We start from the raw sequence: 25,853 nt of genomic DNA, 5'->3' as shown, positions 1-25,853 counted from the left end.
TGTGTGTATATATATATATATATATATATATATATATATATATATATATATATATATATATTTGTGTGTGTGCTGTGTGTATGTGATTGGCTGTGGTTAAAAGCATCTGGAAGCTGCATTAGTGTGAATATAACGTGATGTACTGTGATCGTCTCCTCATCCGCAGTGTTGAGACTCATCAAGCGTCCCGTTAAAGCTCTGTCAGTGCTGCTCAAATAAGCTTGTAAATTGATTACGCTGAATGGAATAAGCTGTACTGAGTCTTTATTTATTTCATTTCTCCACTCCAGAGAGCCAGAAGCACACGTGTGGTTTAATCCCGTCTAGATGCACAAAGGAAAGCCCTCGGAGAGTTTGATTTTATTAAAAACTCACTGAGACTTCTAATGCGTTTACACAGCTTTAATTCTCTTTAATTGTGTGTTTTTGTTGATGACTGGTGGAGTCTGTGACTAATATTCATAATACAATCAAAACAGCTAGTCCAGGCATTCAGCCCTAGTTTTCAGTGTTTGTTTATTGTCATGTTATTTAATAATAATATAATAATAGTACATTTTATGTAAAGGGGCTCTTCTAGCAACTCAAGGACACTGTACAGTCAACAAGAGCAATTAAACAACAACTGTGAGGGAGTCAGTGTTTCTGATGGCAGGTGGTAGGGAGCCGCGGAGCAGAGCGGCTAAATGCTCTTCAGCCCATAGTGGAAAGACAAGTGGAGAGAGAAAGACGGTCGAGTGTGCGAGAAGGAGCAGAAATGTGGATGAGGGCAGAGAAATATGGAGAGGCAAGATTATGGATGGCTTTGAATATTAAATGTAAATCAAAGGCGGTAACACCAAGGCTCCAAAAATACAAATTTATTAAATTAAAGAGGCTGACACATCATTGTTCATCACAATCAGGTGCTCCTTTTTATACACTTCCGGATCACATGATCTCCTCTCGCATATATGCCAACATATACATACATGCATATGTATACACACACAATCGTTCATATATACACATACATATATACACATGAATACATGTATACACATTCACATATAGTCTATAGCTTTGATATTTTAAATCAAATTACAAAAAAATTATATATAAATAAATAAATAAATAAGCTATAAAATTACATCACAAATTATAATAAAGAAAAATAAATAAATAAAGAAAAAATATTATTATATTATATTATTATTATTATTATTATTATATTATATCCTATGTCTCATTGCAATGGGCCTCAAAATCACTGGATATTTATGATCAGAATATTTAATAAAGAGAATTGTTGTGTTTCTCTCTCTCCAGTATGACTGTGGACACACACTATACTACACACACTTCTGTCCAAACAGCTTACAAAAGATGATTTTGCATCATAGGTGCCTTTTAAGCAAGAAATGCTGACCTTTTTGTAACCTAAATCACTTTAATTCTCTTTGAAAACACACATCATTTCCATAGTTGAGGAAATCTTAATGAACAGTCCGTCTCGTGTTTCTGTCTTCCAGAACGTTCCTCAGCTGCCGTGTGGGAAAGCTCTGTACAGCTACGAGGGCAAAGAACCGGGAGACCTGAAGTTCAGCAAAGGCGACATTATTATCCTGCGGCGGAAAGTGGACGAGAACTGGTTCCACGGGGAACTGAACGGCAGCCATGGCTTCCTGCCTGCCAGCTACATCCAGTGCATCCGGCCGCTATCGCAGACGCCGCCGCAGGGAAAAGCGCTCTACGACTTCGAGGTCAAAGACAAAGACCAGGACAAAGACTGCCTGACCTTCACTAAGGTACGACTACAATTCTGTCTGCACGTCTAGTAGGGCTGGGCGATTTGGCCGAAAATCCAAATCTCATGAATTGAACATTTTAACTCGATTACGGTTCATGAACGATTATTTTATTTATTTATTTTTTGATGTTTTTGCCCTCATACTTCACTAACAGGTTTCGTACAGTAAATGTGCTCACAAGTCAGAGATGTTTAAATGAAGGGTGCATTATTGATTTTAAAACATATTATCTACTATCTATGATCCTTTATTGAACATCAACACTGAACAAGTGAAATTAATACACACATTGCCTAAAATGCGGCTCTTCGCACCGCCCACCATCGTCACCGTTACCTAACACCAATGACAAAGCTTGCGCTACACGTCGTTGTGACGTGTAAATACATTGTTTTGAGTGCTGCGCGGGAATGCGAAGGCTGCGCCGGACTGTAGACGTGCACTTAGCAGAAGTATAATATCCTAATATAATAGGCTTAAATTATAATATAATAAGTATAATTCAGCCTTAACAGAGCAGGGTCACGTGACTCCACACACGGTAGGGAGAGTAATTGAATAAATTGATTATAGCGTCTGAATGTCGATTTTGATTACTTTTTAATTCATCGCCCAGCCCTAGCATGTAGTTTTTTTAGTAAATGAAAACCAAGACTTAGGGCTCTATCAAACACCTGGCGCAATGTCGGCGCAAAAGTCACTTTTGAGGTGTTGTGCCAGGCTGTTTAAATAGCAAATGCATTTGCGCTCATATGTGCGCTCATAGGCGTTCTGCTCTAAAAAAGCAGGTGTGTTTTTGGCGCGTTGCTGGCACATTGCTATTTTGAGTGCGCCTGGCTTACACACTATTTAATACATACAAGATGTAGAGCAATACGCAAATATCTTTACATATGAAAAAGAATTAAAATATTAAGGATAGATATATAGGATATAATAAGGATATACAGTATAGAATTTAAATATAAAGGATTAAAATATTACAAAAAAATATTATTTTCTAGCCTACATAAATATGAAAAACCACTGCCTTCATGCCTTCATCATCTCAGGAGGCTTTTTTTTAGTTCATTCAATCTGCTTTTGTATAATGTTATTATTATTAGCAGTATTATTTATTACATGCATATTTATATCTGTTTTATTAAAAACAAGCTTAGATTTGTCCAGCTGCAGGTTTTAGGCCATATGGGGCACAGCATGTGTATTAGGATATAACACTTCATTATTATTGTTCATTTATTTGTTTGCTGGAGATTAGAACTAAATTTAGAAATAGTTTTGAAACAAATATTTGCACTTAACAAACTAAATTAATTATTTATAGGCTAATTGATGTCTGTGCGTAAAGGTTTCCCTATCCACGAGAGTGAAAGTGAAAGTAGATTTTGAGATGCCTTATCTCTCATTCTCGCGCTGCAGATGCTCTGTTTAACGGTTCTCTTGCTTATTCTCAAAACACACCTATAACTCATTAAGAAAATAAACTCAACCCTTCTAGACCATGTGCCACAGCGCAAAGTAGATTTTTCCGTCCTTAAATTAGCAAAAGTGGATTCAGACACATCCTGAAAGCGGTTGCGCCCTTCTCTTTGCTCTTTGCGCATGGACTGTCAAAATAGAGCCCGTAAAGTACACATGCAATCAAAACTAACCATAGTTTAGTGGTGAGCAATTCATCTGTGCTTGTCATTAAGAAAAAGTTTGCCCTTGTAATCTAAAATTGGAATCTTAAAATGCACTTCCTGTTTGTTTTCAGGTAAATTCTCAGTTTGCGTCTCTCTAGCACACTCAACCACGTCCTTCCAGCTGTCATGTTTGACATTGTTATAATACCAGACTGAAATGGTGAGCAGGTGGAGTCTGTTAGGCTGTAATAACTCTCCCCAAACACTTTTCCCCATCTTTCTAAATGATACGCCTACTTTACTGCATCCAATCAGCTCACAGTAGAACAAACAAGCCACGCCCACTGTTTCTTAATTTAATAATCCGTTTATATTTCATATGCATAACAAAACAGAAAGAATGGTCGCATCTTCCGGTTCATGTGGACTTTAAACTATTGCTCAAAAAACATTTTTAATATTGGGATAAATTCATCTAAAAATGAACATTTTCTCACTGTTTACTCTTCCTCGAGCATTTCCAACCCCTCATGAGATTCTTTTTTTTGTTAAACACAAAATAAGATATTTTGAAGAATGTTGGAAACCTGTAACCAATAACTTCTAGGAAAAACAAACTATGGAAGTCAACATTTGCAGGTTTTCTCGTGAGATGTGTTTAAAATTATCCATTCTTTCATAGGAGGTTTGAAGAAATCTCAAGTGAGACTTGAAAAGAGGGCGGGGCATATGGTAGCTCCTCCCCCTTCAGCCAATAATGTTTTGTTTTTATCCCAGCTCTGCCAGTGAGAGTGTTTAAGGCTGGTCAAAAAACATATTTAATAAAGGGATAATTCAACCATTAACGACAATTTTAATAACATATATATATTGTGTGTATATACATATACATATATTAGCGCTGTCAAAATTAGTGCATTAACGCATGCGATTAATTTTAAATAATTAACGCGTTAAAAAAAATTAACGCAATTAACGCAGTTGCAGGTTTTTTTACTTCCTGTTGTGGTGGACGTGTGATCAACATGCAATAAATGTGGATAAGACCAAGGAAGCACTTTTTGAAGGCCAGTTCCAGTATAAAACATTTAGTCGCGTCACCAGGCTCTCCAGAGTTTCATGCAATTTCAACTGTTTCATTTTTAACTTTCGACTTCTGTTGTAAGTTGATACCGCATGATGAACAGAAAGAAAATCCTCCGCATTTCGTGACTCGGTGTTCCTTTAAGGTAATAAAATCACTGCTTAGGCTACACGGTAGACTTTTAATAAGAGTATAATCTTAATCTCTTAAAGTCTCTGGTGAAGTCGCGAGCTGTCAAAGACAGGGCATTACTCTGCCTTTCAGCATGAGCCCTCCAAGTTTAGCTTGTTTCCTCATTAAACGCAATGAAAGCGTGTGCTTCGCGTTGTTGTGTCAGAATCCTTGTGAAATACAGTAACACTTTAGGACGCTTAGTTTAAGCAAATTTGATGAATGTGATCATGCGTGTTGAATCTGAGGTGAGTCGCTCCAGTATGGAAGGTCGTTGGGGCCAAAACGTCTGCAGCGCGTTGTGTGTGTCTGTGTGTGTGTCTGTGTCAGGCCCGTTGAGGGGTGTCAGGGTAGGAGTGAGCAACGTATCTGAGTAGGGGGAGAGGGGTGTGCAATGTATTTAACGACCGGTTTGCAAGAAATTATCCTTCATTTGTGGGCATTTTGCGGGATACTCCTAGTCTTAGCAACTGGATGAATGTAAAGGAGGATTAAGCTAAATTGTTTCTACTCTATAATTAATGTTCTCAACTCACAGCAATAAAACTTTACAATGAGTGCAACAGTTTGTATTCTATAGTTTATTATTATAATTTTCCATTTTCCATATCTGCAATTCCTGTATTTTGGCATTTTTTTGCAGTCCACTTAGAATCCAACATGGAAATCAATGTTTTCTTTATTGGCATTGATTGTTTTGAAATTTAATGTCATTAACATGTCTGTGTTTTATTTCTGTAATAAATATGGCTGTCAAGCAGGATCTTGATGGTTTATTGTGGGTTTGTTGTTTACATAAAGAAATCTGTGTTACAAGTTAAACAAAAATTATATTAAACAATAATATTTTTAATTTAAATATTTTTTGTCTTGCGTTTACATTAATTTTACATGTAAATAGCCAAAATTACAAGTTTCAGTATTTTAAATGTGATTAATCGCAATTAATCACGATAAAATTTTTTAAAAAGGTGCGATTAATTAGTTAATTTTTTTTAATCGATTGACAGCTCTAATATTGTATATATATATATATATATATATATATATATATATATATATATATATATATATATATATATATATATATATATACACATATATACACAAAATGCATAATATATTGCATAATTTTAGCATTGATAATTCGATATCTCAGTGTGGGAATCTGCAATAGTTACATTGCAGGATCTGCAGTGTCGAGTTGGGATCGTAATTAACCAGAAAACACAGTTTATTAATTGTTTAACCATAATAGAGTGAAAGACTTTTTATAGGCCTGTGCCTGTAATATTGCAAGTGAATTGAAACCATTCCAGCACTAGAAATGATAAAAGGTTTTATTTATTTATTTCTATTTTTTGACAAGTGTTTCCTCTTCCCGAGGAAAACCAGCAACAGTCAAGAATGCATGATTATATGCCGTCATGGCTTTGCAATCAAAAAATGTGCTTATAATGGAAGTCAATAGGATAAAAACAGCAACAACATCACCAAAGAGGAGTCAATACACAAGGGTTAAAGGGTTAAAGGGTGTTTTTACTATTAATCAAACAACAAAATATGGTGAAATCGCTCACTCTGCTATTCACTGAAGAGCTCAATAATGATGAAGCTTTATTCAGTTTACATAATGAAGTTCATATATAGTAACTAGTGGCGCCCCCAGAACATTTTCTTAGGGGTGGCCAAAAGCAGCCGCATCAAATCTTGGGGTGGCAAAAAATAAATAAAAAAATGAATTCAGTGTAATGGTATATTTTTGTTTCTGGTAAATAAAATAATGTGGTTTTAAATCATTAATTAATTACTCTTGAAATATTGCAATTTATGCCTAAAAAAACAACAACAACAATATTTAGTTTAAAAACACTTTTCATATATATATATATATATATATATATATATAAATATATATATATATATATATATATATATATATATATATATATATATATATATATATATATATATATATATATATATGAAAAGGGTTTTTAAACTAAATATTGTTGTTGTTTTTCAGTTATTTTCACATACTTTTATTGTACAGCATAAGGTATATGCCATGTCTAAAATTAATGAAGACTAATAAAATTAATAAAACGAACAATTAAACAAAATGCATTATACATATATATATATATATATATATATATATATATATATATATATATATATATATATATATATATATATATATATATATATATATATATATATATATATATATATATGTATATATATATATATATATATATATATATATATGTATAATGTATAATGTATATATATTTATATATATTTATATATATATAAATATTATATATATATATATATATATATATATATATATATATATATATATATATATATATATATATGTTTGTGTGTGTGTGTGTGTGTGTGTGTGTGTGTGTGTGTGTGTGTGTGTGTGTGTGTGTGTGTGTGTATATACACACACACACACTTACTTTACAGACTCTAATAATATAATTTATCCATATTCCTATTTGAGCCACAATATTATTAATAAAGCTTCTCTTATTAATGTACCTTTATTAATGTAGCTTAAGGTAAATATTAAATTGTCACTGCTGTCTATTGAAGGTGTGTGTGTGTGTGTGTTGACAACAACGGTCGGGGAGGGGGAGGGGCAGTGAATGAGCTACGTCAGTGGCGCCAGTCAATTAAAAAAATTAGGTGACTGCTCTTTATTTATTTATTGATATATTGTGAATTTACGCGAGTACATTTAAATTAATAATATCAAGAGCAAAATCATATTGGGGTGGCCAGAGTTATACATTCTTCAAAAGTACACACTTGCAGGATGTAGTATTGGTTCGCAGCGTGTGTGTCAGAATTATATTGTCAGTAGTGCAGCTGCAGTGTGTGTTCAGTCATCAGACATGCAGCATCAGTGTGTGTGTCTGTGTGTGTGTGTGTGTGTGTGTGTGTGTGTGTGTGTGTGTATGTGTTGCATCTCGGAAGAGGAAAGATGTGTCCTGAAGCCAGAGCGTCCGCACCAGAGATGTCTTTCATGGAGCAGCGGCCGGCCGGAAGATGAGCTGGAGCATCTGCATACTAAAACACTCGCTCACAGAGTCTCCATTGACCTGCACTGAAGCTCCTGCTGGCTTAAACGCCATCTCAGTTTAGTTAAATGAGATCTTTATCAGTGTGTCTGCAGTGTCGAAAACAGTATTAAAAGTGGATCAATCAATTTAGAGAAATGTAAGGCTCTTAAAATATCTTAAATATCATCTCACAATACAATTATGCCCTTAAAAAGTCCTAAATGCTATCTTAAAAGGTGTGGAGCGTTTCACATTTCCGGGGGAGAGTACAACACATCATTCTACACTCCTGTTTGCTGGAATAATGAGAGAAAAGCTCCAGGATGGTGTTATAAAGACTTTCAGAAAGAGGAAAACAATAGTGTGAGACTGATAACAGCAGCCGGCGGAGAGAATCATGTCAGATTTACTGTCCTGCACCCCATACACACTGCAGGACACACACCTCACACACACAGAAATTCACTTACTGTAATTTGATGCAAAGATGATAAAATACAACCATAAAAGTTCATACAATTAAAAAAAATCTAAATATTCAAAACTTTGAAGGATTTAAGATGCTGATGAGTGTTGAACGTCTCCATTAAATGTCGTATCCTCTTTGATTCAGCAGTGTGCAGTTGTATTGTAAAGTTTGTCTGAATTTAATCGGTGAATATCATGTGGCTGTGTAGTTTATGAAATCAATCAAATCCTGCTAGATTTGACATCACGCTGCTTTGTTTACTGCAGTATCCAGTATCCACCATCATTCCTGCTGTTCTCCAGCCGCCTCCTGCTGAATTAGTTTTATTCAGTAATATAAATAATGTCTTCATTCAGGATTAGTTTGTCACAATCAGTTTTCATTCATTCATTCATTTTCTTGTCGGCTTAGTCCCTTTATTAATCCGGGGTCACCACAGTGGAATGAACCGCCAACTTATCCAGCAAGTTTTTACGCAGCGTATGCCCTTCCAGCCGCAACCCATCTCTGGGAAACATCCACACACACATTCACACACACACTCATACACTATGGACAATTTAGCCTACACAATTCACCTATAGCACATGTGTTTGGACTGTGGGGGAAACCGGAGCACCCGTAGGAAACCCACGCAAAGGCAGGGAGAACATGCAAACTCAACACAGAAGCGCCAACTGAGTCAAGGCTTGAACCAGCGACCTTCATGCTGTGAGGCGACAGCACTACCTACTGCGCCACTGCCTCGCCTCAGGCTGGTATAATTTAGGCATTTTCTAACATCAGCCCGAGCTCATGCACATTTATTTGTTCTTGTCACGATCACTAGCGCTCTAACCACCAGAGATGGCTGGAAGGCATGCACACTCACATAGGACTACAAATCTGCTACTATAGGACTACAAGAACCAGTCATGCTCGGGTTTAGATCCTGACTGACTGCATACACACAGCTGATGCTGCTCAAGTACTGATTACACAAGCATATACACAGCTCACTTTGAGACACTCAGTGCTGAGTCTTGTTATCTGTTAAGTGACATTACAACGTGTTTTCCGTACTTTGCCTTCCGTGTTTTGAACCTTTGCATTGTTTTGTTTGTTTAATCCTGTTTGCTGCCTGCCTCTGACCACTTGCCTATTGACCATGATTCTGGATTGCCTGTATACATCTGCGTGCCCCTGTGTTGGGCATTGCTGGCCTGACCTCGCTAATAACCCTGCATGTGGATCCGCATCTCTGTTGTCAGTGTCACTTCCCAGGTTACAGTTCTGCACAGAAATCTTCAAAATGAAGCTTGGTTTCTGTGAAATATTCCTTGACATCAGCCATGTGTAAACGACTCAAAAAGACTGTTTGTTTTACATATATTAAAAGGCTTTAGGAGATTGTACCTGAAATGATATTGTGGTGTTTTATTCATTTATTTCTGAATATGCAAATGAAGTGTGTTATACAGGTATCAGGGTTTTTAATCAGTAACTGTGAGTCTTTCTACAATGCCAGAATGAAGTGCTACATCTGCATGTGTTCATGTGTGTTTTCTCTCTCACAGGATGAGATTCTGACCGTCATACGAAGAGTGGACGATAACTGGGCAGAAGGCATGCTGGGAGATAAAATCGGGATTTTTCCAATCTTATATGTGGAGGTGAGTGCCTGTAAATAAACTGCGATGGAGATTATGAACAATAACTAGCATGTACGTTTTCAGAAGAAAATGAGAGTCGTACTCGCCAAAACTCAGCACTGGGTTGATGCTAAGACATTGAGACATCAGACTGGTTGCTAGGTGGTTTCTAATGCTGCGTTCACACCAGACGCGGAACGCACGTCAAGAGTGAGTGATTTACATGTTAAGTCAATGCAAACACACAAATAGACATCCTGCGGCGCGATACACGTAAATGGTGCGGCGCGAATTATGCGAATTGCGCGAATGACGCAGTGCGAATTTTGTGCGAAGCTCTCGAGTTTGAAAATCTGAACTTCAGTGGACATTTGCGCCGCGTTAACCAATCAGGAGCTTGCTCTTGTGGGGGCGTTATTGTGACGTATCGCCGGGGATACGTCACAGGCGATACGTCACAATCACACCCCCACAAGAGCAAGCTCCTGATTGGTTAACCAGTTCATGAAACTGGGCTGGGCTCAGTTAGAAGCACTGCTGAAAGTCTCCGTCAGCCAGGTTCAGTTTCTGGAGGAGTCTATGAGCTCATAGAGCTGCTGCACCTTTGAAAGGATGTAGTGGACTCAGACATGGCCCTTAACGTATCGACGCTGTTTTTCAGTCTTCATAAAGCACATAAACACTGTTATTTTCTTCATAAAATCCATGTTAGCCATTTAGCAATAAAGCTAAAGTCACCGGGCACGGGCAGACAGAACCCCTGCCCATCACGCGAATCCGCGTCTGTTCTTAAGCGGATTTGACGCGCGAACGAAGCGGATTTGACGCGCGAACGAAGCGGATTTGACGCGCGAACGAAGCGGATTTGACGCGCGAACGAAGCGGATTTGACGAACGAACGAATCGGATTTGACGCGCGAACGAAGCGGATTTGACGCGCGAACGAAGCAGGGTTTGACGAGCGAACGAAGCGAGTAACCTGAAATGTTCACGCGCCTATTTACGCACGAATAGCGCAATTTATCCACGCGTTCCGCGTCTGGTGTGAACACAGCATAAGGTGTTGCTAGGGTGTTTTGTGTGGCCAAAATGTTATTTGACTGAATGAGAAAGTTTATTTCACGGTAAGGATATATTTTATAGGTTTTATAATGGTAGTTATTCCAGAAAATCTGCAAAATGGCTTGTGTGAAAGCGAACTGCACCAAGAGCAAAGTACCGCAATGTAATAATTTTATTTACAATTTTAATTAGCCAGGTTGTTTTTACGGCTGATTTATACTTCTGCATCAAGCGCACGCGTATGCTCTGGCTAGACCTTCACGTGATCGCATAGCCCTCGTCATGGCCGTCGCCGATGTTAATGTGCACCTCTCAGAAAATGTAACTACACATCGCAACGACATGTAGCGCAAGTGTAACGGATGTCCTTCTGCGTTGTGTTTGATGGTTTAAATGAAAGGATCCATACAGCAATGTGGTCGAACTTGAGTTTATTCTTGTCTCTCTGTATCATAAAGAATATAACAGACATCAGTCCAACATATCTTCACAGCACAGCAATGTCTGTTGATCAGTACACAATTTTTAAACTCATTTGTTCACATTTTTATAGGAAAATGCAGATATGCTACATAAACCTTCTCAAAAATAAACGTAAAGTGTCAACCCGATTAAATTTAAAGCCCTAATTCACATTTTACATATATAATTTATATGTAATGAAAGAAAAAGAAACAAAATAATGAACATATACAGAATTTAATTTGGACTAGCCATTGTGCTCATTAAACTTAACTTATATGAAACGCTCCACACTCAATTATGATCCAAACCTGTTTCCCAAACAATAATGATACAATAGTTAACCTTACTGAAGATACTGAATAATCTAAACATCCATATCAATGTAATAATATTGGCATTTATAAGAGGAGCCGAAAAACGCACCTGTCTGTTGGACGCCATCTCACAAAGTGAGCGCGCACCGGAAACTACGTCAGCTATACTCTCGCGCCTACGCGGTCATACTCGCTTATAAATACCTATATTATTTTTCACATGGATGTAAAGAGAACACTATCGAAACTTTAAACACTGAAATAAGAAGAATGCAAAATATTGAAGTAAAAGGAAAGTAATTAATTGCTTGTCATGTCTATTTCCTTTAAACCGCCTTTCAAAATAAAATACCCTTCCGATAATAAAAAAAGGAACCAATAATCTAGTGCAACAACACACACACACGACACACAAGCTCTGATGGTCAGCTTGGTAGCGCTGACTAAAGTAAGCGGGGCCGAGAGCCGCACCAACCCGTTGGAGCGAGAGTTTACAAGTGTCGAGTTCTGTAAAGAAGCTGCAGATGGAGACTGTTGTGTTGTGTTTACCTCATGATGAAAGTTGCTGCACGTTCTCCGGTTCCTGCCTCTGAATGAGTGAGCTTAAGCCACTTGTACACTAAGGTAGTGACCAGAAAAAACAAAACACCAGCAAAGAAACTCGACACAGGAGCATAAACACCTCACTGCCAGCTAGTGTTACAGAAGTGTTATTGCAGAGCAACACAAACAGCATGCAGAGATATAACTGCACTGCAATGTGCAAGGCATGTGCTGTGGATCACGCCGATCACTCCATGCAGAAGTATAAACCAGGCTTAAGGTGTCGCTAGGGCACTCTGAGTGGTGGAAATGCAGAAACACAGCAGGCTGCAGCTTGATTCTGCTGGCTCAGTGCTTCAAGGTTTAATCGCCCACAGATAATAACATAAAACACCAGAAAAGCCTCTTCAGCAGGATGGAGGAGCAGGTGCGTCGTCTGTGTGTCACCGGGCCACTACAGTGCTGCATTGTGGGTAATGTGTATTGATTTTGAGCACAGAGATCCAGAGTTTCAGATAACCCACAGCACTATCAGAGCGGTTAACCATGAGTTTAACACACACTGTTATTATAATAAACACATCGTCCTTCTGTCTGTGAGATGCACATTAGAAACTGAGACGTTTGTTTCTCACACTCAAATTGAAAGTGTAAACTGAAACTATTAAATGCTTTATTTAAAAATGAAATCATACAGTACGCTCTAAAGAAAGTCTTCAAATGTCTTGAATTTCAAAAACAAAATTTCAGGCTTTAAAAAATCCTAAATTTGCTGAAATTTTGTCTTAAATAATTGTAAAAAGGGCTTAATTTTATTATGTCCGTGTAAAGCTACCCAACATGCCTCCAATCACAAACAATCCATATCAATAGAACTTTTAACAAAACTCTATTCATAATGAGATGGTTTAATAATCATCCTAGCAATAATACTTGTTTAATAGTTATCTGTGTATTATAGTCCATATATGTGAGGACACTGACCTGGACAGACTAACATGCATACATTTAGTTTATTACAGACGTTGCTAGGCGGTTGCTAAGGTGTTGCTGGGTGGCTGCTAAGGTGTTGTTAGGTAATTTCTAAGGTGTTGCTAGGTCATTGCTAAGGTGTTGCTAGGTGGTTACTAAGGTGTTCTGAGTGGTTGCTAGGCGGTTGCTAAGATGTTGCTAGGTTGTTGCCAAGGGATTGCTGGTTGGCTGCTTGGATGTTGCTAAGTGGTTGTTAAGATGTTGCTAGGTGGTTGCTAAGGTGTTGCTAGGCAGTGGCTAAGGTGTTTTAGGTCATTGCTATGGTGTTGCTAGGGTGTTCTGGTTGGTTGCTAAGGTGTTCTAGGTCATTGCTAAGGTGTTGCTAGGTGGTTGCTAGGGTTTTCTAAATGGTTTGTAGGTGGTTTCTAAGGTGGTGCTAGGTGGTTGCTAGGGTGCTCTGAGTGGTTGCTAAGGTGTTGCTAGATGGTTGCTAAGCTGTTCTGAGTGGTTGTTAGGCAGTTGCTAAGACATTGCTATGTGGTTGCAATGGTGTTGCTAGGCGATTGCTAAGGGGTTCTGAGTAGTTGCTAGGCAGTTGCTAACATAAATTAGCATGGTTCTAGTAAGAACTAGCATATTGCCAACAAGTTTGTAGCATAAATTATCATGTTTTAGCATGTGTATAGTATGAATTAGCATGTTGCTAGCATGTTTATAGTATGAATTAGCATGTTGCTAGTATGATTATTATGTTTGTTAGTATGTCCAATGTAAAGTCAATGGCAGTTTTTATAATGGAAGTCTATGGGACAGTTGCTAGGGCACTGTAAGTGGTTGCTAGGGTGTGGCTATTAAGTTGAAAGGTCATCAGTGATTAGCAGATTGGTAGTCTGAGTTAAATTAGCCCAGCCTTAAGTCTGTATGACAGTCTGACGCAAAGTTATGAGGTCACAAAGTTTGGTCTAATGTTAAGTCAATGGGACTTTTCCGAAATTTGAATTCGGAATTCGGAAAATCGAAAGTCGGATCAGTTGGAAAAGATAAAGCAGCTTAATTCAGTATGGTTTGGAGGTCTGGAGTTAATTTGGTGGTTGGTTGTAGTATAAACGGTCTAGAAGGAGATGCAGTCTTAAAATAGTCTAAGAAGAAGACAGAAGAATTATAGGTTTATGTATGTTGGCTTTCTCAAGCCACCATAATTATAGTCATTTTATTAATTTAATATGGGGCACTGGAAGCAGAATCTGAAAACGCATATCCTAAATAAATAATAATAAATTTTAACAAAAGGTGCAAGCTAAAGAGTAACAGAGCCTGTGATATCTGCCGATTTATTTTCAGTCGTCAGACACCCACATGACAATATACTACAGTAGTCTACAGTGAACACTGTAGTGTTTCTTTAATCATACTGACACTGACACCTCCAGTAGAGATAGAGATGCTGCACAATCAGCTCAAATGCAACTCTCTACTAGCCGGGCTTCAGCTAACTCTATCAAGCCTCTTCAGCTGCTCCAGAACGCAGCAGCACGAGTGGTCTAATGAAGCTAAAAGAGCACATGTCACTCCACTGCTCATCCGTTTGCACTGGCTGCCAGTTGCTGCTCGCATCAAATTCAAAGCTCTGATGTTTGCTCACAAAGCGACTTCTGGCTTTGCTCCTTCTTATCTGCTCTCACTTCTGCAGATGTATGTGCCTCCAGAAACTTGCGTTCTGTGAATGAACGTCGCCTCGTGGTTCCATCCCAAAGAGGGAAGAAATCACTTTCCCGAACTCTGGTATTCAATCTGCCCAGTTGGTGGAATGAACTCCCTAACTGCATCAGAACGGCAGAGTCACTCGCTGTCTTCAAGAAACCACTAAAAACTCAACTATTTACTCTCCACTTCCCTTCCTAATCTGCAATTGCCTCTCTGGTTCTACCGTTAACTGTACAAAAAAAAAAAGACTAATGTTTTGCTTCTTACACTTTACAGACCTGAAACTCGCCTGCAGCACTTCTTCATTGTTGCTCTTATAGTTGTGTAAATTGCTTCCTTGTCCTCAATTGTAAGTCGCTTTGGATAAAAGCATCTGCTGAATGACTAAATGTAAATGTAAATGTTGCTGAATTGGTTTTTATGTATGGGCGATATATATTGCATCACCAAAAAGGATTGAGCTCACATCCATGTGTTGTGCGGTAAGTCCATATAGGCTATAGTGGTTAATGTGACAGGCCTAGTGTCGTCATATTGCACACCGTTAATCCCCAGTGGAAGTGAACTGAACAGTATGTTAATGCAGTGTAAGTGTCTGATGATGAAGGCACTAATTGCTGGAATGTAAAAGTCATAGATGTGGACAGGAGTTAATCGCTTACTGGCTGTAATCATTAGCTGCTGTTGGATGATCATTTCTCCTCAGTCTTCTGCTGTGATTGGTGTCAGATTGATGAGATTGAGGAGCTGGATCTCCTCTGCCCCTCCATCAGCAGATGAAAATGGGAAAATAAATGATGTTTATCTGTCTTTCGCCTCCTCACCTCATTTAAAGTCTGTCCTCATGAGCTCTCGTCTTCGTCTCACTGCTGTTATAATGATGAGATCCAGCTCCTCATTCACTGTCGTTCAGCACAAGGCGGAGCATAAAGAAATGCATGAAGAATATGGAGCCTGTTCAAGATTTACTATCAGTTTTTGTATTGTGCAAGACGGTCTCTGGTTTGAGTCTCGGCTGGGTCAGTTGGTGTTTCTGTGTGGAGTTTGCATGTTCTCCCTGTGTTGGCGTGGGTTTCCTCCGGGTGCTCCGGTTTCCTTCACAGAACACATGCGCTATAGGGGAACTGATCAACTAAAATGGCTGTAGTGTATCAGTGTGTTTGTGTGTGAGTGTGTATGGGGGTTTCCCAGTATTGGGTTGCAGATGGAAGGGCATCCGCTGCGTAAAATTGTCACATTCAACGTCACACACACAGTGTGATATGCAGTGAAATGCTTATACTAGGGATGTGCACATCGATGCTCGAGTATTGATATATCGATACTCTGAAGATTTTAATTTGGTATTGATATTTTTTAAGTATCGATATTTTACTATATTTGAATAATTTCTGCATAACTAAAGGTTTTAGCGCTGTGACGCTTTGAATACAAGGCGTTACACCATCAGCGGCGGAACGTGACGTGAGCGATCATGTGCCTTTCAGAAACTTACATTCTCAACACACGCATGTCGCACACTTCTGCATTAAGGAATCACATGATTGCAGAGACATAACGCAGCATGTTGTGGTGCTCATCAGCTGAAAAAGCGTTGCACGAGCAATATTTGTGATAAGAAAGTCAAACACAGCAACAATACAAGCAGCCTTTATCAACACTTACAGAAAATACAGCCTGAAACTTATAAAGAAGCGGAACAAAAACAAGATGCCCAGTGCTCCTCTGCGCAGTCTCCCTCTGTGAGTATATATATATATATATATATATATATATATAATAAGTGGTATCGATATCAATATCGATATCGTAAAAAAATTAAACAAAAATTATCGGTATCGTATCGAATTAAAAAATTGTGATATCGCCCATCCCTAGCTTATGCAACAGCCTGTGACCTTAAAAAACAAAACAAAATAATATCAATAAGAATCTAAATTATGGGATATTCCGCAGATTTTTTAGCTCATCATTGATTTTGTTTATTTACTTGTTTAAATGTGTGTAAATTTATATATTTTTGTATATATATAAATTTACACACATTTACAATTATATTAATTTTACACACATTTACACATATATTATATATATACATTTTCATTCATTTTCTTGTCGGCTTAGTCCCTTTATTAATCCGGGGTCGCCACATCGGAATGAACCGCCAACTTCCAGCACGTTTTTACACAGTGGATGCCCTTCCAGCCACAACCCATCTCTGGGAAACATCCACACACACACACACTCATACACTACGGACAATTTAGCCTACCCAATTCACCTGTACCGCATGTCTTTGGACTGTGGGGGAAACAGGAGCACCCGGAGGAAACCCATGCGAAGGCAGGGAGAACATGCAAACTCCACACAAAAACGCCAACTGAGCCGAGGTTCGAACCAGCGACCCAGCGACCTTCTTGCTGTGAGGCGACAGCACTACCTACTGTGCCACTGCCTCGCCAATATATATATATATATATATATATATATATATATATATATATATATATATATATATATATATATATATATAAAAATATATATATATATATATATATATATATATATATATATATATATATATATATATATATATATATATAAGCACGTTGTCAGATCATGCTTATATGATTATTGCCCTTTCACAGACAACCGTGGTGTATTTCATGAACTGTAAAGTGTTGTTGTGCTACTACTAATGTGTATTTCATCATTTAAAACCTGAAATAAGTCTCTTGTGATTGAAAACACTGATTATTTGTGATTTATGACAATGGTCATAGCTTTTAAAATCTAGTATTAACTAGTATAAATATCAGTATTGGTCATTACACTTGATCAATCATTAAATGTTTAGATTAAATATGATTCTTTCTGCAATCCTACTAGCCGTTTAGTAATAATAATAATAATAATACATTTTATTTGTAATGTGCTTTTCTTAAACTCAAAGCGCTACAGGGCAAAATACTAGCAATACAAGGCAAGCAAAACAGCACAAGAGTGAAATGCAATAAATCATTCAAAATATGAACCATAAGATAGAATAAATGTTAACAGATTAATCATCCTGAGTTAAAAGCGATGCTAAAAAGGCGAGTCTTAAGAAGTTTCTTAAAACAGTCCAGAGAGGCGGCATTCCCAGTGCTGATGGGGAGTGCATTCCACAGCTTAGGCGCACTGTGTGAGAAAGCCCTCCCACCCATGTGCTTGAGTTTACAGTGTGGCAGTCCCGATGCAGAGCGAACACTGCGGGCTGGGGTGGCGAGAGTCACCAGGTCACACATGTAACCGGGTGCTAGCCCATGCACTGCTTTAAAGGTTAAAATAAAGGTCTTAAGATCAATTAATTTATGGTAACACTTTACAATAAGGTTCATTAGTTAATGCATTTACTAACATGAACTAATCATGAACAACACATGTACAGCATTTATTAATCATAATTGAACATTTACTAATGCATTATGAACATCCAAGTCCATGCTTGATAACAGTAGTTAATGCACCGTGAGTTAACATGAACTAACTAACTACTGTATTTTCATTAACTAACATGAACAAATACAGTAGTAAATGTACTGTTCATTGTTTGTTCATGTTAGTAAATGCATTAATTAACATTAACTAGTGAACCTTATTGTAAAGTGTGACCTAATTTATTATTAATTAACAAAAAAAACATTTGACTTTGGCTGAGGATGTCTGTGTTTTGAGATGATAGTGCATCACAGAAATACACACACTAGCCTAACAGTTAATGAAGTGATCTTAAGCAGCATTCGCTCATGGGATAGTGTGCAGACCTGCTACCAGCCCTTTATTTACGGTATTAACGTTTCACTGTGGCTTTTGAGTGTCATTTGCAGGTGAATCACAGAAATAGACATAAATGTATTCAGTAATACCCATTTTCTGTGAGCGCAATGTGGATTAAATTTCACATTATTTTAATTCTCCTGCTGTTCTTGACAGGTTTCGTGACGATAACCTGCAGTGTTAGTGTGTCTCTGTGCAGCAGACGCTGAAGTGAATAAAGGGAGATTACTGTAGAGCGATCAGGATGAGGACGACACACACACACACACACACACACACACACACACACACACACACACTCTCTCTCTCTCTCTCACACACACACACACATTAAAAAAAGACTTGATAGAAATAGCTGTTGATGGCGCACCTTTATTCCCTGCGTGGTGCAGCAGACGCAGTGATAACTGCGAGTTATTTCTGTGCGCTCGCTCTCTGACAGCCTGTCATTATTCTGCTGCGCTGTGATCCTCCTTTTGTCGTCTTCTCGTGCTGTAATTACACTCTATTATTGGCACAATTAGCTGAGGCTGTGAACGCGGCTCTGGCGCGAGCTTGACCTGTATTAACCACATTCACAGAGGCTCTCAGAGTTCACGGCGGCGATAACGAGCTCCAGCTCCTAATGAACTGACGAACAGGAGTTTAGTGACCTGCAGAAACAACACCTGCACTGACCACACGCAGCTGCAGACAGGGGGCGCCAGAACGGCAGGAGCATTAGGAGCTTTCTAATTATGATTCCATTCACAGATGTCAATTAGGTTTGTGTGCCAAAGTCTAATAATATAAAACACTAGTGAATAAAGCTGTGTTTCCATCCAATGAGACAAAAGAAAAGAAAATCATCACTTCCCGCTGCTCCTGCACGGATATCAGTGAGAGGAGTGGAGTCTGCTGCACTGTGGGGATTCTCCACTGTGCTGTGTGTTCTCCTCTAATAAATGAGCTGCGCCTCAGAACACCAAGACCAAACGCAATGAACGCGGTGAATGGGGCTCAGACTGGCTGTAGCCCAATCAGAATATTGAATAGCCCTGTTTTAGTCACCCATAAGGGTGATCAGATGACCCTATTTTCCCAGGACAGTCCCTTATTTCAGCACTACCATGAGAACCGTCCAGTCAAAATTCGGCTAACCAAGCTCGTCTGGAACAAGCTGGGACAGGCAGAAACATCCTAAATGGACTCATAACTGAAGCGATGTCTCGGTTACAGCTGGACTCAAACCAGCACAATGCTTCCATCAGACAATATAACCGAGACAGTGTGCGAACAAATCAAGTAGCCTACACGAGCAGTTATCAAAATCTCCATTGTTGTAGAGTATCTGTCTCAAGTAAATACACTTGGTAACGCTTTACAGTAAGTCCAACTGAACCAGTTGGAAAGCAAACTCTTTTATTCATGGATGTTAACTTTGCCCCTTTTATGAAAAAGACAGTAATAAAAGGGAGCAATGAAATACTGGTGCAGACTTTAATTAAACAAAATATCTGATGCAACAAATAAATATATAAAAAAATAAACAAACAAACAAACAAACAGATAATAAATAAATAAATAAATAAATAAACAGATAAATAAATAAACAAACAAACAGATAAAAAATAAATAAACAAACAAACAAACAAACAAACAGATAATAAGTAAACAAACAAACAGATAAATAAATAAACAAACAAACAGATAATAAATAAATAAATAAACAAACAAACAGATAAAAAATAAACAAACAGATGAATAAATAAACAAACAAACAAACAAACAAACAGATAAAAATAAATAAATAAATAAACAGATAAATAAATAAATAAATAAACAAACAAACAGATAAAAATAAATAAATAAATAAACAGATTAATAAATAAATAAACAAACAAACAAACAAACAGATAAATAAATAAATAAATAAACAGATAAATAAATAAATAAATAAATAAACAAACAAACAGATAAAAATAAATAAATAAATAAGTAAATAAACAAACAAATAAATAAATAAATAAATAAATAAATAAATAAATAAATAAATAAATAAATAAATAAATACCCCTATTCAAAGTATCTATTATAAAGCACAAATTTAGGAAGTATTGCAAATGTTTTTGTTTTGTTGACTTTGGCAGCCTGTTTGAACTTAAGTTCATATTATGTCATTATTTTGTATACTTGCAGGCCTGTGTTAATAAAATAGAAAAGAAAAAAATCTAATATAAATAATATAATATAATATAATATAATATAATATAATATAATATAATATAATATAATATAAATCAAATGGTGTAAAATTAGATAATAATATTAATTAGTAAATTATTATTAATAACAATAACAACAATTTTTATATATATATATATATATATATATATATATATATATATATATATATATATATATATATATATATATATATATATATATATATATATATATATATATATATACACACACACACACACACACACATTGATGGACTCAAACATACAGACTCTCCGTGCGCCGTGGGGACAGACGCAGGGTTTCAGTTCTTCAAGCAGATGCTTTTGTCATGTGAAATTGTTTTCAAGAGTTCACACTCAGCTGATGATAAATCAATTAACTGGATAAATGATTAACTGTGGATAAATCAATTAACTTAAGCAGCATGTTTTTGGATGGTGGGAGGAAACCGGGGAACTCGGGGGAAACCCACATGAGCACCGGGAGAACCTATAAACTCCACACAGAAACGTCGGCTGGCTTGGTAAAGACTAGAACCAGTGACGTTCTTGCTGTGAGGCAACAGTGCTCACCACTGGGCCACCGTGCCGCCCATCTAGGAAAGGAGGAGGAGTAGGCTTTTATAGTGGCTTAGGCCCCGATTTTGGCTCACCGACATGTTTTGAGAAATCACCGACAAATGCCTGAAATCACAGGCAAATCGCTGCTTGTGCACGCGAGTGACAATCACACAGTATGAACTTTCAAAGACGCGATCTGAGAGAATCGCCGATGAGTCGTCGATGCCTGCGAGATATTTGGCGTGCTGAATATCTGGAGCTGTCGGCGATTCAAATCATGCCGTGTGAATTGAGTTTTGACTGAAAATAACATCAGCGATCGCCTACAGCCAATGAGAGAGCAGCATTCACTTGTGTGTGTGTGTGTGTGTGTGTGTGTGTGTGTGTATACCTGCTGCAGGCCAGCGGGAGGCTGGGGGAGAAGGTAAAAGCGCTCTTTTTCGGTTTATTTGGACCCACGAAATGAAGGAAAAACTAGTGGAGGTTTGACAGGACTCAGGAGCAACCGTGTCTGTTTGACGTTTCATACAGAAAGAAATGAGTTTATTATCAACGTTGAGGAGAAATGGCTAATTCCCTTTAAACCCAGGTGAGCAAACATGTACATGTTCTACCGCATTAAAGGCTTCTCTCTCATTATGTAGTTAATAACAAAAGATATACGACGTGTTTTTGGCTGTGAGACGTAGTTTGGACGAAGTTGTCAGCGATTCTTCCTATAGTAAAGTCATGCAATGTGAAAGTCCCTGTCGCCGAACCATCTTGCAGTGTAAACAAAGGAGCGACGAAACGCCGGCCCAGATAGTCATGCAGTGTGAAAACATCTGTGACACGACTACTCTGAAAATCATGCAGTCTGAACTCGGCATTAGGAATCGTCTGATTGGTGAATCATAAATTGAATAATGCAGGACCGGCCGCAAGCAATCCTAAGCACATGATCCTCTCGACAATAGTTTATAAATAAACTTCACTTAAAATGTGCTATTCTTTTATTGCTGGTTTTGCATTTTACATTAAGACATTTTTCGATATTATCAATATTTTACTTTTGTTTAAGCAGTTTGTGTTTGGGCTGATGAGAAATAGTGACTGCCGACACACATCCCTACACTTCAAATCATATTTGTTTTACGAATATTTGTAAATGACCGACCAACTAAAATACATTAAAATTACGACACAAATCAAAGCTAAATTCATTACTAGAAGAGATTTCATTCAGTCATTTTCTTTTCGGCCTAGTGCCATTATTAATCCGGGGTCACCACAGCAGAATGGACTTCCAAATTATCCAGCATATGTTTTACACAGCAGATGCCCTTTCAGCTGCAACCCATCACTGGGAAACACCCATACACACACCCACATACACAGGGTTAATTTAGTTAATTCCTCTATAGCGCATGTGTTTGGACTGTGGGGGAAACCGGAGCACCCGGAGGAAACCCACGCCAACACAGAGAACATGCGAACTCCACACAGAAACACCAACTGACCCAGCCGAGGCTCAAACCAGAGACCTTCTTGCTGTGAGGCCACAGTGATATCCACTGCACCACCACGCCACCCTCATATGTACATATATACTCAGTACTTAACTCTAGGAGAGCTAATTAGCCTATTTTCTTTAGAGTGTCGGTTTGATTTTAGCAAGACGGACAAGCATTCACATCCTCGTAGGTGAGCAGCAATATTTTACACACAGATTTGCACAGGCAGCCGGTGTAGGGGAGATAAACCTGAGCTCATATGATGGTGTTTTCTTGACCTGGTATGAACTGCATATTGCACAGAGAGGCAATGCTTCAGTCTCTGTTTATTTCCTCTCTCAGAGTCTTCTCGGCGCATTATTCCGCATGCGATTCATTCACTGGAATGACTGCGGAGTAATAACACGGTGACCTTCAGAAGACCACGACGCCGATCCACCGGGACCATCAGTCAGGCTCATTTACATCTCGTCCGCATCTCATTAGCATATTTATGAATGCGGGACTTTGAATTGAAACAAAGGGCGCGAGTGACTTCTGATCCTCCTTCTGAGAGAGTGTTTGTTTACCGCGCACAATCACATCTGCTTCCGTTTGTTTTATTCATCCGAACATGGCATTTATGGAAATACCGAGGTAAAGTTCAGTGTGGGATTGACAGTCGGCCTGCGGGACATGTCTTTGTGTTGATGATAGTGTCGTGTTTGGCTTGGGTTGTGCAGTTAATTGGGATGAAACTAAAGATTTGACCATGTTTCTCTTTTGGCTGAACAACAAGTAAGCCATTTCCAGGATTTTCTCTTGGTTTATTTATGGGTGTAACGGATCATGGTTGATCCATAGCGGATCACAACCCCACAGTTCAGAACAAGTTAATCCAGGCATCACGATCGCCTCACAATAAGAAGGTCGCTAGTTTGAGTCTCGGCTGGGTCAGTTGGTGTTTCTGTGTGGAGTTTGCATGTTCTCCCTGTGTTGGTGTGGGTTTCCTCCAGGTGCTCCAGCTTCCCCCACAGTCCAAACACATGCGCTATAGGGGAATTGGATAAGCTAAAATGTCAGTAGTGTATGTATGTGAATGCAATAGTGTGTGGATGTTTCCCAGTGTTGGGTTGCAACTGAAAGGGCATCCGCTGAGTAAAACATATGCTGGATGAGTTGGTGGTTCATTCTGCTGTGGCGACCCCTGATTTATAAAGGGACTAAGTCGAAAAGAAAATGAATGAATGAATAAGTTAATCCAACATTTAACAATTGCAGAGAGATCGCCTCCCGCGTCATTCAAATCATGCGTATGAAAGCATTTTGGCTTCCCTGTAAAATATAAGGATGATAGAAGAAGTTGTGGTGGGACCCAAATGCTTTCTTATGTTGGTAATTAAGTGTGCATACTGTCACTGTGTGTTTATCCTGCATTAATGCATTCAGTGTAACGCTGCACAGCATCAAAAGATGGCGATCTCAATTCAAACCAGCGCAGCATGACTGATAAATGATGATGATCTGCATATGTTTATTAATCCTTCAAAGCGCTGCAGTTAAATCTGCGTTTCATCAAGAGAGTTTTTGCACTGTTTTCTGTGAGTTACAAACAATTAAAAAAACCAGAAGTACTGGAAGAACAGCTTATAGTTCAGATATAAACACTTATGTTTATCTGAGTTCATGGTGAGGGTTAAAATCACTGTTTAATGGAACTTGACGCTGGTGAATGTTGTAGCAATTACATGGTGTAACCAACAGGTGGCGACAAACAACCATCAAAATGATGTCAGTGAATATGCTTTCAGAAATGATCCACCGATAAAACCTGAAGTTTGATGTGTGAATTGTTGAATCAATAATTGAAGATAAATATGATCTGTTGATCAAGATGCTAGATTTCTATATTTAGCATTATCAGCAACACTAGCGAACATCATTTTTCCTATTGATTATTTTCTTTTTATTAAGCTGCTTCTTTCTTTGTTTTAATTTTATTAAATGACAGGCTCTAATTATGTTATTAAGCCAATGGTTTGTGCAGTAATATTTTTGTATAAATGGAAAGCAAATGACATTTGTCTCCTCCCTTTTTTGCTGATCCAAAAAATGGTCCGATCCATGACTCAAAAACCACAGTGTGACCCGAACCATGAAATACGTGATCCGTTACACCACTAGTTTTATTCTAGGCAGGACTACACAAGCATTGTACATAAATATGTCACAATCTGAATTATTGTTATGCTTTTTATTGCTTTTTTATTTAATGTTAAGTTGTTTGACAATCGACATTGTATAGAAATAACGGCTGAGTTTATTTAATCAAAAAATGTGTTGTATTATTACAATTTAAATGTGAACTTTTGTAAATATATAGTAAAATGCAAGTTACTGTTGTGATTTAAAACTGGAAAAAATATAGTGTGCTAGTTTAATGCTCAGGAAGCATTGATTATTATTATGATTATCAGTGTGCTGATGTGTATTTAGAGTATTGTCAATCAGCTGTGCAAATCTTTATTCATCTGGCATTCCTGAAAAATAAAAATGTGTCATCATCTGAAAAAATTAAATCACATCACGCATACTGATGAGTTTATTTACTAAATCGGTTTGTTCTTATTGAATTTCCCTACTGTTATCCTAAGGTTTATCCTGCTCAGTGTGTTTTATGCACATTTTCACAATTTATGTGCATCAAGTCATTTCAAACTATTTTTTTTATGTGTTAATATAAAATGCGCATAAAAATAGGTGAACAGGTAAATCTGAAATGAAGCTTTGATAAAAGTGTGTTTGGACGGCACGGTGGCTCAGTGGTTAGCACTGTGGCCTCACAGCAAGAAGGTCTCTTGTT

The 25,853-nt window shown here is 37.8% G+C and overlaps 1 long non-coding RNA gene and 1 pseudogene across 1 annotated transcript in view; both read left to right on the top strand.

Moving 5' to 3' along the window:
* The window catches only part of LOC141376245 (uncharacterized), a 124,254-nt gene that overhangs the window by 59,193 nt on the left and 39,208 nt on the right, over nt 1–25,853 (top strand). Inside the window, exons 2-3 of the long non-coding RNA XR_012385726.1 lie at nt 1,512–1,787; nt 9,779–9,874. This is a non-coding gene — a long non-coding RNA (uncharacterized lncRNA). The remainder of the gene's footprint in view (nt 1–1,511; nt 1,788–9,778; nt 9,875–25,853) is intronic.
* Nucleotides 6,913–25,853, top strand: part of LOC100303724 (SH3 domain containing ring finger 1-like) — a 25,975-nt pseudogene continuing 7,034 nt past the window's right edge.

This window comes from Danio rerio, chromosome 9 (assembly GCF_049306965.1).
Source record: "Danio rerio strain Tuebingen ecotype United States chromosome 9, GRCz12tu, whole genome shotgun sequence".
NCBI lineage: Eukaryota > Metazoa > Chordata > Actinopteri > Cypriniformes > Danionidae > Danio > Danio rerio.
Note: the sequence above shows the minus strand (reverse complement) of the source record. Positions and strands in the feature narration are given on the sequence as shown.